Source organism: Marmota marmota, unplaced genomic scaffold (assembly GCF_001458135.2).
Source record: "Marmota marmota marmota unplaced genomic scaffold, marMar, whole genome shotgun sequence".
NCBI classification, from domain to species: domain Eukaryota; kingdom Metazoa; phylum Chordata; class Mammalia; order Rodentia; family Sciuridae; genus Marmota; species Marmota marmota.
In genome coordinates, this window is record NW_026000153.1 from 25,215,148 (window position 1) to 25,225,318 (window position 10,171).

The window sequence follows — 10,171 nt, forward strand, 5'->3', positions numbered from 1 at the left end:
ACAAAAATTAAACCATAAGAAAAATCAAGAAGAGACAAGGAATAAAAAGATTGTTAAATTCTAGTATCTTTTAGAGCTAGGTTGTTTTATTTTTGACCTGTGTTCTATATATACTTTTTATGGTTACCTAAGAAATGCTGAGGTTTTTTTTTTTTTTTTCCTCATTCAAAATTAAGCCTTGCCTTACTTAAAACTGTTAACTAATCTTAGAAGACTTCAATTATCTTAAGCTGATAACATCATATATCAAGTTTTCAGGAAGCTTGTTTCTATATATTTTTTGAATGTCATATTTTCTCTACAATCTTATAAAGTATTATGCTTTACAAAAAAATGGCACATTTCATTCAATAAAAGAAATACTTTAATGAATTCCCCCATTTCTCAGAATCAATACCTGCGACTGATTTCTAAATAGTTAGTTAATAGATAGTTTTATGGGGTCCTTAAATAATAAAGGTTAACTCCTACCCCTTCTTAATCTATTGTATAGGCTGCAAGAAATATAAGTCTTTCTTAGTATTACTACTTAATAAATCAAAACTTACCAAGTTGGAAGGTATCAAGTCTTTTAAGGGTATCTGGATTGGACATCACTAATTGTTCTTTTGACTGGCAACAATGCCAAGCAGATCTCTTTGTTAGTTTTAGGCTTAGTGTTAGACTTAATACTAGATTTCTAGTGTTAGTCTCACTAACTTATTTTTTGCTAAATGAAATTACTGACTCTAGTATAAAGAGACTCACTTCATCAAAAGGAAATTGCGAACTCCATCCAGTGGTCAGCAACTTGATTGTCTAGGCAATTCTGAGACACAAATAACACACAATAGATCATGCCATGGAATTGAGAGTACAGCAAAGCCTTTGAAATTAATTATATACTAGGATTAAGTTTTTCCAAAGTACTAAAATGACTTAGGAAAAGCACCATTTTTTCCATTTCTATGTGTACAATTTTAGAGTAGATATTATGTGCATTTCTACTCTAATTTAGACCAGCTGAAAGGAATAAATAATGAAGTACTGACATATTTATTTTGCATCTACTAAGCTTATCCATTAAAATAGATTTATCTGCACCATTTCCCTCAAATTGCAATCATGCCCTCGTTTTAAAGCAATTTTCTATGTTTTGTGAAATTATGTCTCCAGAAGCTTATCATGCATTGGAGGTTGCATTGTTCCACTGGGTCGGAAGCATGTATATAGCTAGGCCATTTCTTCCAGATTTGAGAGCTCAACATTATCTCTATACCAAATGTTGATGAAATAGAATTTATAGTCACAGATGTAATGTTATGCATATATGTTGCTTGCCCAAAGATTCCTTTGTAAAATGGCTTTCTGAACATTCAGTTTTTTAAAATGCAGATGAAATCTGTATTTGCCTCACAGCTACTTTTTAAAGCAATTTTGATAGCTTTGCTCAATTTGGAGTTGGATGAATTATTATTTGCTATGGATTCTGATTCTGTTTACTTTAAAATACAATCTTATATATGTGCAAAACATGAAGGCATTCAGTCAGTATTTTAAAGTTACATTTTTGTTTGGTTATCTTTTCAGTTGCATTTCCTATAAGTAATGCATAATGTTTTCTAAGAGGAATTTATAATAGGCGCTTTCAATTCTTACATCCTGCCTCTCTGTTACCTACTAACAAATCTAATGGCTCTGATTTTTAAATAATACTAATTATTTTTAAAAACCATGTTCAATGCTTTTAAAAATACTATTTTGTTGAGCTTTTACAATTTCAAAAAGTACATTAATGTTGTAAATTATCAAAACAACCATACTGTATATGTAAATTCAAATATGGAAATTCCTTTCCCTTTACCCAACTCCTGCCCACAGAGAGGTAAACCACCTTGTATATCCTTTTGAAGCTTTTTTTTGCATTTTAACACTTATGTAAGTAAAATCATGCACTTATGGGCTGGGGATGTGGCTCAAGCGGTAGCGCGTTCGCCTGGTATGTGTGCGGCCCGGGTTCGATCCTCAGCACCACATACAAACAAAGATGTTGTGTCCGCCGAAAACTAAAAAATAAATATTTAAAAAAAAATCATGCACTTAATGATATATATGAATTATTGTGTAACTTGTTTTTTCATTGAACAATAGAACTTGGAGCTCTTCTCATATCAGTGCATGTACATCTACTTGACTTACTAAAACCATTGTATAGAAACACATAGAATGAATTTTTTCATTCTCCATTAATGGATATTTAGGTTGCTTATTTTTTATAAACTATGTCAATGAGTTAATTTATGTAGTATCAATTCCTAGAAGTGGAATCATTTTTGGTAGCTTTTACTAAACTGCCTTCCAAAAAGTCTAGACTTACATAGATTCTCTCCAACAATGCATGCCAGCACCTTACTCACCAAACGTTTACCAACACTAAATATTTTAATATTTTCATTTTTTGCTAGTATTTTTAAGAATTTTTAAAGTTTTACATTTTCACACTTCCAACTGAATGTGCAATAGTTTGTGACTGTTATAAAAGGCAATCACACTTATCCAGCTAAAATATTCTTTTTCCAACTAACTAAATGCTTTTTGTCTTGATTTCTCTTTTATCCTTTTGTTATACTTTCCTATTATTTTCAGCATTTGTTACATTCTACAAATACATACATATATAATTAAGCCAGGTATAGTGACACATGCCTGTAATCCCAGCTGGCTGAGACAGGAGAATTCCAAGTTCAAAGCCAGCCTTAGCAACTAAGTGAAGACTTAAGTAACTTAGCGAGATCCTGTCTCAAAATAAAGTGGCTCAATCAGTGGTTAAGTATCCCTGGGTTTAATTTCTCATATGCCTCCCCACAAATTGTAATTGAACTTTGCTTTTTTACTAATTTATGAGATTTTATTTATTAATCAATGAGTTCCTTGCATTTATTGTGAACCTTGGAATGTGTGATCTTTTTCCTGACATTTTATTTAAAATTTTATCTTCATTAAAATTTTATTAATTTTTCTTCAGATTTTAAAAATATTTTTTTCACTGAATTGTTTCATTTTTTTCCTTTTATGACTTAGGTTTCATTTTCTATTTCTGATATATGTTCTAATTTCATTTAACATTTTTACACCTACATTTTAGATAGATATATTTAAATATGCACATGCATGCACATGTGCACACACAAGTTTTGTTTTGCTCTTAGATACATATATTTACATATACATTTATTTACATATTACATATATAATATCTAGTTATACATTTATTCAAGACTATTGGAATCATATTGTTTCAATTTAAAGGAGGGATTTCATGTGAAAACAGTTGATAATTCATTAATCAGTCACCTCACCCCAATATTAACTTACTGTTTTACAACAAATAACTTACCATAACTTACTTACAGTAAATTAAAATGCAATGTTAGATACAAACTACCTTAAGAGTTCTAAATTCTAATCCAATAATTTTAGAGACATTTTTCAATAAAAATTTACATCATAGCATTATTTTTATCATTTTTATTTTTGTATTTTATAGTCTTCTATTTTTCTCCAATGCATAGTACTTCTAAATTATTTATAAAATATTATTTTTAAAGTTTTTCCACTGAAAATAATTTCTGTAGTACAATTCAAAAACCACATGATTTTGGATGACAGAATGAGCACAGATTATAACAAAATGCCTAACAATGAAGGCTGAGGGTTTTTAAAGACCAGCATTCAAATTTATAGCAACACTGAGGTAACAACAAGTCTGTTTCTGTGAGGCACACTAATTCTCAAAAACAGATTCTCAATTTGTACCTTAAAGGTATAGAAATTATTTTCCAGTGCAAGAGGCTTTCTGCAAATATACAGCAGAGTTAAGAGAAACTGCCTCACTTAATTATGTAGTTACTGATGCTCAATATTCTAGACCAGCCCCATCCAATAAGGTGGCTCTGCTGGTTTCTCTGCTCTGGGTCAAGTAAAACTGAAATCGGTGTCAACCAGCTTGGGTTCTTGTCTGCAGTCCCCAAAGGGAGGCATCCAGGCTCATTGAAATTGTTGGCAAAATTTAATTTTATGTGTTGTAGCACTGAGGCCTGTCTTTCTTTGCTGGCTGTGTCCTAGATCCATGGTTAGTTCCTCAAGTCCTCTCTCCAGTCCTTGCACATAGGTTCCTACATCTCATAGTTGCAAAGATAGGTCAATTTTTTCTCACAATTGGAATCTCTAGCTTCCATTTCTCCCTTCCCTTTCTTTACCAGACAAAGAACATTCTTTTCTTGTAAGGACTTACATAATTAGATTAGGCCTACATAAATAATCTAAGATAACCTCCCTATTTTAAGATCTATAACTATATTTTATCTGCCAAGTTCTTTCCTAGAAATATCTAAATTAATGTTTGATTAAATAACCAGGATACAGGAATCTTGGAAGAACACCTAAGATTCAGCCTACCATAGTTCTGGTAATTAAACAAGAGTAAATCAGCTAGGATTTAGGCAGCCAGGATTTTAGGGAGAAGAGAAGGCCCCTGAAGTGAGATTGATACCCTGAGCCACCTTACTCCTTGAAGCTTTTGCTGAATTTTACGTGGAAGAAATCAAGACTCTGAAAAACTGAGCAGAAAGCAGGAGCCATCAAAAGGACTATATGATAAAGACAGGTACATCTGGGTCTATCTATAAGAACTATTTTAATAAGTAAAAATTCCAGGTGACATTAAAACATGGATAAAAGACCATAGCAATAAAGCAAAAAGAAGGAAAATGAAATGTTCAGCTTTAAGTAGTGATTTTGGTTTTATTTTTATTTCAACAGAAATCTATTGGAGGATTTTTTTCCTCCCACAGGGAAAGGAAATAAACTAATTTATACTTTAAATTGGTCAGTACAGTGAATGGGAAAACTTTTCTTTCACAATTGTCTGTTATTTTGTTCAGCAAGGCCTTGGATGAGAAGGGTTTTTTAACCAGGAGGTTGGCATGATCTTCTTTGTGTGCCCAAGTGTCTGCATGTATGTTAGTGGGAGGAACATAAAGAGGGGACCTCTCTTCAGAGGCTAACAGGAAAGGTGGTTGGTCCTAAAAAATGACTAAGTAGGTAACCATTTACACAATGAGATAGGGGTACGAAGGAAACTTTCAGTTTCATCAAATTCTTACACTTCTGTGTAATGCGACAATCTGAAGTTAACTGACATCTTGACACATTTCTTGGGCCACAGGGCCCATAAAAATAAGGATACTATAAATCATGCCTGACTTATGGAAGTCTGCTTCCCATTGGTTCCAATGTGAACAGAATAGGACAGGAGTCCCCAGGATAGTTTCCACAATCCTTTCAAATACCAGACTGTTGGCTCACAGCCTGCTCTGCTGCCTGAATCAGGGCAGCCTGGGCACTGTGCTGAAGATCAATCAGCAGGCCTTCCCACAATGCTTTTAGACTGTAGGTTTCTTAGCTCTGAGATTTCAACAACCTACTCATCATTTGCCTTGTAACTCAGAAATACCTAAAATATCACATTTGAAAAGGCCATTCTTTCCTTCTTCTACTCTTTTGTCTTTTCGTTTCAATGAGAATTTTGCACACAAGGGTAGGAAAAGCGAATCTGTAGCTTAGTCTATATCTTAAATAGTAATCTCCATACGACATCTTAATAAACTAGTATTTTATTTTTGAAAAAGGTGGGGTTTGTTGGGGAGCTGGGGTAGTTATAAATAAAAGCATTTTAAGGAAAGGCTAAGCTGCACTTCTGCATATCTTGAATACAAAGGAACAAGTCTGACACCAAAAACTGGGACCAACCAAAAGGAAGGCTCTCTCTGGCACTGCAAGTCTGAGTGACACCTGGAGATGGGAACTTGGGTCTGACAGTTCAGAGCAGTTGGTAGGCATGAGAAAGGGGGAAGTGGGGACAAGGTTTTGCTCTGCATTGATTCTGCACCTGTTGTGCTATCAGGGAGCTGGCCCTGGCCATAAGAACCTGGGACCTGCCTGTTTTCCCCTAAATCATTTGTAAATTTCTGGGTATAAATATATAATGTATAAACCTGGGCTTCTCTAACCTGGGTAGACTCCATTTGTCAGAAGGCACTTTGCTGATAACAGACTCCTGACTCAGCTACTGTCAAGCACCAATGTTCGTGGCATCCTTCAACCACAGCAGGCTACCTAAAATCCACCTTAAATGGACTTTATTTCTTTTCTCCCTTTGCTTAAATGGTTTATCTATTCAATAGCATGTTATATATGCTTGATTCATGTTTTCCCATTCCGTTTCTCTAATGAGCCAAAGTATTCCCCCCCAAAAAAGCTTTGCACAGTAAAATAACCATTAGAATGAAGAAAAGGCCTATGAAATGGGAGAAAATATTTGCAAACAAGAGGTCAACATCCAGTAATACATGGAACTAAACAAAAACAACAGAAAAAAAACAATAGGAAAAAAGACATTTTTCAAATACAAATGAGACATACAAATGAGTCACAGGTATATGTAAAACTGTTCAACACTAGTCTTTAGGAAAATGCAAATCAAAACAATGAGCTATCACCCCACTCCAGAAAGAAGGGCAATAAAACAAGAAGACCATTTTCCTACTCCTTGGTATTTATCCAAAAGAAATAAAATCAGCATACTATAGTGATACAGCCACATCAGTGTTCATAGCAGCATAATTCATAATAGCCAAATTATGGAACCATCCCAAATGCTATCAATAGATGAGTGGATGTGATATATACATATGTGTGTATGTGTATATGTGTGTGTGTGTGTGTATATGCGCATGCAATGGCATTTTATCCAGCCATAGAGAATGAAATCATAACATTGGTTGGTAAAGGGATGGAATTGAAAACATCATGCTAAGTGAAATAAGCCTAACTCAGAAAATCAAGGTTCGAATACTTGTTGTCATATGCAAAAGCTAGAGTAAAATGAGAAAAGGGGTGGTGGTGAGATTTCATAAAAATGTAGTGAAGACAGTGAAGTAGGAGATGGAAAGGGAGGAAATGTGGAATAAACTTAACAAAATCACACTATGTGCATGTATAAATATACCACAGTGAATTCCTTTATATGTATCTATAAAGCACCAATCAAAAATAAATAAATGAGTGAAAGGAGACCAATAAGAGTAAGGAGAATAGAAGGGAGGAGGGAAGGGATATTGGGGGGTATTGGGGACTGAAATGGAGTAAATCGAATTACATTCATGTATGATTTTGTCCAAATGAACACAACAATTATGCACAAATAAAAGAAAAAAAATATTATCTGGAACTTCAGAGTAGAACAAAGGATATTAGAGGTGGCAGGGATAGGGGGAAAGTGGTGGATAAGGAGGAGAGATGGATGGGGAAAGGTTTTCAATGGATACCAAGTTACCACTAAACATGAGTGAGACTCTCTGGTGCAGCATAGCAAGGTAGAGTAACTATTGGATAACAATTAAGTACAGTATATCTCAAAAAGCAAGAAAGAAACTGAATGTTTCCACCATGAAAACAATGAAAAATGTTTAGGGAGACAGACATGTTTAACCTGAATTAAACATTATACAATGTATGCATAAATGAAAAATCACATCAACATGTGTAATTATTTTTATCAGTTAAAAAATAAAAAATTAATGTGGACTCAAATTAAGAAAAAATTAGAATATAGAATGGATGATTGTCTAAGCATAAAATAAAACCCAGAAATTAGCAAATAAATGGCTGATATTATAAAAATGGATAAACAACTATATTCCTACCAAAATTCTGAAGAATTAGTACCACAACCAGGGGACATGTTGGTAAAATGTGCATTTTTTTTTTCAAAAATATTAACTTTCAAGGACATTTAGTCAGGTTAGCATTCATTTTTCTCAAACAATGGCTTAGAGATATAATGCCGACACTTGAGAGAAAATAATCCAAGATTACCATATCTTCACAATCTTGAGTGAAAGTTTCAGAAAAGTCCTTACTCAACTAACTGCCTCAGAAACAGTCAGAATTACAAAGGGATGAGAGAAAGAATGCTTTGATGTGACATTATGTAGACAACCGTCACTACCCTAGCTCAAATTTTCTTTCCAGTTTTAAATTATCCTACTTGACCACTCATTTCAGGTTTAGATTCTTACTCAGTATACTTATTTTGGAAGGATCCATTTCACATGCTAAGGAGAGACATGATCTCTGCCTAATCCAAGATGAGGTGAAATTCTCTCTTGTACATAATCTAATCTCTGAATAGAGAAAGTAGCCCCATGGTTGGTGATCATAGGAACAGAAAGTCAGCATTGACATAAATTGTAGTTGAAAAAAACTATTAACACCAAGACTAAATTACAGAGTTAAATAAAATGCTAATACCTAGTGAGCAATTGCTGATAAATCTAAATAATTAGGGTGATTGAAAGACCCCAGAGGATGGAAGTCTTAATTATTTATTAAAGAGAATTAATAAATAATAGGAAAGAAAAACTACAGAGAATTTCTTGACTAAGAATACGCAAGAATCCAAGGTTATATTGTTTTTATATAGAAATGGGACAAAGTATTAAAAATTTAAAATGTTAGAAAATATAACTAAAAACTAAACATAAAGTTTAACATCCACATTCTGATAAAAGACAATCATATAGCAAAGGGGAAAACTAAAAGTTGCAACTATAAAGTTTTAAAAACAGTATAAAAAGGCAAACCCAGAGTAAAATTTTTTTTAATGTTAATGAACCTTGATTTTATTTCTTTATATGCAGTGCTGAGAATCAAACCCAGCACCTCCCACATGCTAGGCAAGCACTTTACCACTGAGCCACGACCCCAGCCCCCAAATTTATTTATATTCTATAAAAATCCACATACACACAAGGTCTAAATTCACCTATTAAAAATATTTCAAATTCCACCTCAAGTTTCAGTGTTTATTCGACAAAACATTAGAACTTGAATGTAAAACAAGCATACATGTCTGTATGGTTTAGTGATCTGTGTTCAGCATCTAGAACACTCCGGCATTCAATTTTTGAAGGAATGAACGGGAAAAGAATGCTAACAAAAAACTAAAACTGCCTACTGCCCAGTGTTGCCACAGTGCAGATAAACAGTCCCTTTCATTTAGTACATACGAAAATTCTAAACAGGCACTATTTTCCTAGAAGACAATTTAGACATGCTAAAAGATTTTAAAATATGCATATTCTTATTCCAAGAATTCTACTAAAAATTTATATATATAAATTTGTATATATATTTATGTGTGTATACACACACACACAAAATCACTAAATGACAGTCAACATATTTTTGTTTATAATAAACAAAAGATACCCTAATATTTACCCTAAATGAACTCTAACAGAAGATCAAATCAATTATCCAGTTCATCCAATCAATGGACTCCTATGCAATCTTATAGACTATTGTAGACATTTGTTAACATGGAAAGTGATAATATACTTGAAAGAGCAGACTACGTAAGAGAATGCTAATATAATCCCCACTTCTATATTAAAAAAATACCTAAAATAATTTCTGCTGAAATAATGTGTACCCCACACTTGTACATTGCTGGTGGGACTGCAAATTAGTGCGGCCAATTTGGAAAGCAGTATGGAGATTCCTTGGAAAGCTGGGAATGGAACCACCATTTGACCCAGCTATAGCCCTTCTCGGACTATTCCCTGAGGACCTTAAAAGAGCATACTATAGGGATACTGCCACATCAATGATCATAGCAGCACAATTCACAATAGCTAGACTGTGGAACCAACCTAGATGCCCTTCAATAGATGAATGGATAAAAAAAATGTGGCATTTATACACAATGGAGAATTACGCAGCACTAAAAAATGACAAAATCATGGCATTTGCAGGGAAATGGATGGCATTAGAGCACATTATGCTAAGTGAAGCTAGCCAATCCCTAAAAAACAAATGCCAAATGTCTTCTTTGATATAAGGAGAGCAACTAAGAACAGAGTAGGGAGGAAGAGCATGAGAAGAAGATTAACATTAAGCAGGGATGAGAGGTGGGAGGGAAAGGAAGAGAGAAGGGAAATTGCACGGAAGATGGAAGAAGACCCTCATTTTTCTACAAAATTACATATAAGAGGAAGTGAGGGGAAAGGGGAAAAAAGGGAGAGAAATGAATTACAGTAGATGGGGTAGAGAGAGAAGATGGGAGGGG